The 4,695-nt window shown below is 37.2% G+C and overlaps 1 protein-coding gene across 15 annotated transcripts in view; it reads right to left on the reverse strand.

Annotated features, from left to right (window-relative positions):
* Positions 1-951, reverse strand: part of LOC144972584 (sodium/calcium exchanger 2-like) — a 95,289-nt gene extending 94,338 nt beyond the window's left edge. For 5 of the 15 annotated variants that reach the window (XM_078913972.1, XM_078913979.1, XM_078913969.1 and 2 more), the window contains exon 1: positions 827-951. The gene's annotated coding sequence lies outside the window, so the exon portion shown is untranslated. Of the gene's footprint in view, positions 1-669 lie in introns of all 15 variants that reach the window. The other 10 variants (XM_078913970.1, XM_078913976.1, XM_078913978.1 and 7 more) reach the window with 6 other exon arrangements.
* Positions 952-4,695: the final 3,744 nt, after the last annotated feature.

A 4,695-nucleotide genomic window follows, 5' to 3' on the forward strand; every position in this document is an offset into this window, starting at 1 on the left:
GTAGTAGTAGTAGTAGTAGTAGTAGTAGTAGTAGTAGTAGTTGCTGTTGTTGTTGTTGTTCTTGTTGCAGCTGTTATAATATTAGAAATAGCTGTTGTTGTGGTAGTAGTGGTAGTAAGTTGTAGCAGTAATTAGAAGTAGGACGAGGTGCGTGAGGAAAAGGAGGAGGATGATTATGACCAGGAGTAGGAGGAGAAACAGTGGCAGCGGCTATCGTAAGTACGGACCATCAGTCAGAGAATGTTACTATCTACATAATGAAAATACCCATGAGATCAAAGACGGTGGATGGGTTGGGATGCACTGCATTCGGAAGACCACCCGTCGAAATAATCAAATTATGTAAGCGCTACATTTTTATAACGAACGGCATCTGTACGGCATTATCACACAGACAGTAATTAAACCGGTGAGTCAGTGGAGATAACGCTTTCTCTCACTTGATAGCTGAGTGAGGTTAAGTGTTTTGTATCTTCTTGTGATCGAGAGAGATCAAGTTAAATTTTCCTAGTTAGCAATAATTATTACTTATTGTTTCCTCGCCAAAGTAAAACATAAAAACCGAACGTAGATATCTATGCGTTTTGAAAGGGCGATATGCAGAATGTTTGCACGTTATAAATAGACTATCAGTAAATAAAAGAAATAATGTGAATAAATATTACTCACCACGAACACAGCCAAAACATGGAGATAAAAGGAAAGGTAGTCAGCTTGTAAATTGCATTAAATTATAGCCAGTAAATCCTGTCAGAAATAGAGCGAGGAAGTAAAGTATTCTATTTACCTATTCCACTGTGTATAAACACAACACTAGACTACTCACCGTCGTGCTCGTTGTGAAATTGTGAAACCATCCAACCACCACCCTCTCCCGTCCTCGTTTTCTCGCGATTGAAGAGAGCGTTCAGCTGTCACGCTCGCGTGTTTCGTATCACACTAGCGCGAATGAAGGGAGGGAGAGGATGAATGATAGTGATGGTGGTGGTTTATACTTAATATAGAAATAAGGAATTGTTTGTAGTTCGCGGTACAAGGTCGTCTTCGGATGATTCAGAATACAACATGCATTCCTGGTCGATACGGTGATGTCAGATCAGCCCATAAATATTGGACTTGATTGAACGCTTCTGTTCTGTTCAATGACCCAAGATGTTATGGATCACCAAGGAGTCGTCATCAATCATCAACAATGGTTAATTATTAACTATCTAATATGTTTAATACGTTTCCAATTAACCTGTTAACTGCCGTACAATGGAGAGACTATTACAAAATTTGGTCAGAAAACTCGTCCTTCAAATATCGATCGATTTAAACGACCTTCATATTTACAAAAACTCTCATACCTGGGACCTTGCAAGGGACATTAAGATCCTGTTTCAGAGCCATAAGGCCCACGAAACCTGTGTATATCCCGCGCTAGATCAACAGGCCCAGCTATCCAATCACTGCTGGGTGGAAGAAAAAAAAAAAAAAAGGGGGGGGGGGGGGGGGAGAGAAATAATTCTCGACTTCAGCCGGAATCGATCTAGATCCCTTTGCTCTACCAATTGAGCAATCGGAAAACCCGCCCCCGCGCGAGTCAACGACCAATCTGCGAAAGGTTGTTTGCTATTGTTGCAAAAAAAAAAAAATTAAAAATTTTAAAAACAAACCCACAAACAGGAACATCATTTTATTTATTGAATTATTCCCCCAAGCAATCAACAAAGTGTATTTCATCTACCTACATGACTTTCTTTCATTTTAGTAAACAAAATAGCTGACACAAGTGTGAGGAGTGGAAAGAGAAAAGAAATAAGAACGGAAGGCATCATGACTCGTACTACGTGTAAGTGTTGCTGTTGGCTAGGGACCCCTTGTAAGATTCTTTTAGCACGTTTAGTTGATATTGCGCTATATAAATCCCCACTGTAAATGATCACGGTAAAAAAAACAGCAACTCAGAGACCGCCGATAAAAGATGATGAAGAAGCAACTCGTCATAAATTCTCATACCAGTGTCAGACTGGAGTGGTTAGGCATTCTTGTCTGTTTATTCCTATCTATGTTCAATGGTATTCAATAATTCGATACTTTCCAAACTTACCTCAACCAATCTGATTCATCTGAACTTCATCAATGTTCATTCATTTTTATTGTTTTTATCGACCTCCTGTTATCCAACAACCACTTGTTGTCCAAGGATCGTAGGTTTGATAAAAACGAGATGTGTGAAATTGTCAGTCATGAAAATCAGCCATCCTTATCGTCACAACCAATATTTTATATTATCCATGAAACATTATATTGTTGTGTTATATCAGTAATGGAAAGGGTAACCTGACCCAGCAACACACGGTAAACACCAGTATAACCTTGACCTTGTAATGGGCAATTATTCAAAATAGTCAATGAAAACGTCACTCAGCTCAACTCATCGATGTTCCAAGAGGCCTTCATTATTTATCTATAAAATGTTATTTGTATTTTTGTACAAAATTTACAAAATAGTATCAATAAAATTGCCTTATGCCTCCAATCTCCAAACCGTAACTCATAATCTTTATTCTTTCAATTGTTTCACACCCTTTGTTATTTTAAACGTTGCTTCTTTTAAATTCATATTTGAATATCTTTCAGAAAATTTTTAAAAAATTGAATTTCAGTAATGTTGTTATGGATGCCTATAGATAGAACGAAGATGACGTCACTCGGGTCTTTGTTATTATTTTTTGCCATCCACGTTTATGAGTACTTCTCACTAAACTGTATTAACAAGACTATAGATAGAATGCGCTTGGCCAAGGAGTTCACAACATTCCCATCCGGAAGTATAACGGACCAACACACAAACTCTGTGTAACCATGAACTTTTGTAGTCGGGGTAATACAGTTTAGTGAGTCTCACTCACAAACGCGGATGGCAAAATAAAATAACAAAGGCTTGAGTGACGTCATCTTCGAACTATCTATAAAAGTTCATGGTTACACATAATTTTGTGTATTTTTCTGTTATACTTCCGGATGGCAATGTTATGAGCTTCTAAGCCAAACGCAAACATCTCTTGCATTCATTCTGCAAAGCTTGTTCTTATTGCATGGTATTAGATTTTTCGGTAAGACAAAAATTGTTCGTCCTTTTCACAAATTGAACAGTAAACATTCTTTTAGTAATATCACGAAAAACTTAAATAAGGATGTAAGTACAATTTTGTTTAAATCTCATTCCTCAAGAATTATTCGTCAAAATTATTTTGTTGTAAGGACAGCTGATACTTGGAACAAATTAATATTTATAACGAAAGAGCCTAAAAGAACGATATTAACGCCATTCAGCTCTTTGTTATTGTTTTTACACATCAATTTTGGTGATTAGTAGTCACTAAATTATCGAAATTGACGTCACTTAGCTCTTTGTTATCATTTTTAGCCAGCCATTTTTATGAGAAGTTCTCACTAAATTGTAATAATCAGACTATAGATAGTATGCGCTTGGCTAAGAAGCTCATAACATTGCCGTCCGGAAGTATAACGGACCAACACACAAAACTGTGTATCCATGAACGTTTATAGTCGGGTTAATACAGTTCAGTGAGCATTACTCATAAACGCGGATGGCAAAAAACAATAACAAAGACCTGAGTGACGTCATCTTCGAACTATCTATAGATAGTGTGCGCTTGGCTAAGAAGCTCATTACATTGCCATCCGTAAGTAAAACGGGCCAACACACAAAACTGGGTGTAATCTTGAACGTTTATAGTCAGGTTAATTCAGTTTATTGAGAATTACTCACAAACGCGGATGGCAAGAAGCAACAAAAAAGACCCGAGTGACGTCAACTTCATTCTATCTATAAACGTTTAAGGTTTTGTGTGTTGGTACGTTACATCCGGCTGGCGGATGTTATGAGTTTTTTTTAACTAAGCGCATAGCATCAATACCAATCAGACTATAAACATTCAAGGTTGCACAATTTTTAATTTTGTGTGTTGGTAATTTATATCTGGCTGGTGGATAGTGTGAGTGTTTTATCTAAACGCATGACATTAATATAAAACTTCAAGAATGCCATTGACAGGTCACTCTATAATTATTAAAATGTATTTGTTGAATAAGGTAGTAATCAGTATATTTTTGATTTCACCGCATTACTGTCCTAGACTAGAAAGCCTATGATCAATTCACTGAATGTCCCCCTTGATATTCAAAGATCTTTTTTATTTTTTCTAATAATATACTCTTGCCACGATATTATATTACCTCGCGGCAAGCTGGTTTTTAGGGGTTGCTTATACGCTTCAACAGTCATGACGTCACTTCCCTCGTAATGACGCATGGTAACTTAGTAACTGGCTCTAAATTATCGGAACAATGGCGGACGCCCCTATGAAATCTTTCTCCGACGAGCATGAAAGCGTATTCAAAGGGAAAAAAACCCCATTATAAATCTGATCATGTTTTGACTTTTACACATTCCGATCACAAGACATATGAAAAGTTCTAGCCAGCATGGAGAATAAAAAGTACCGATTTTCTTTGTTTAGAACCACGATGTCCGCCGTTGCTGGGCGACGTGACATCAGACTATTGAATCCAATTGTTGTATTTTCCTTTCTGAGTTGTCTGGCACTGTATCATATTTACAAAAGCTTTTCAATTTTATGTTTTGCAGCAGTGACTGTTCCCCAGTTTTTCAATCATGTACAT

Source organism: Berghia stephanieae, chromosome 5 (genome assembly GCF_034508935.2).
Source record: "Berghia stephanieae isolate SIO BIC M18660-M18661 chromosome 5, UCSD_Bste_1.3, whole genome shotgun sequence".
Classification (NCBI taxonomy): Eukaryota; Metazoa; Mollusca; class Gastropoda; order Nudibranchia; family Aeolidiidae; genus Berghia; species Berghia stephanieae.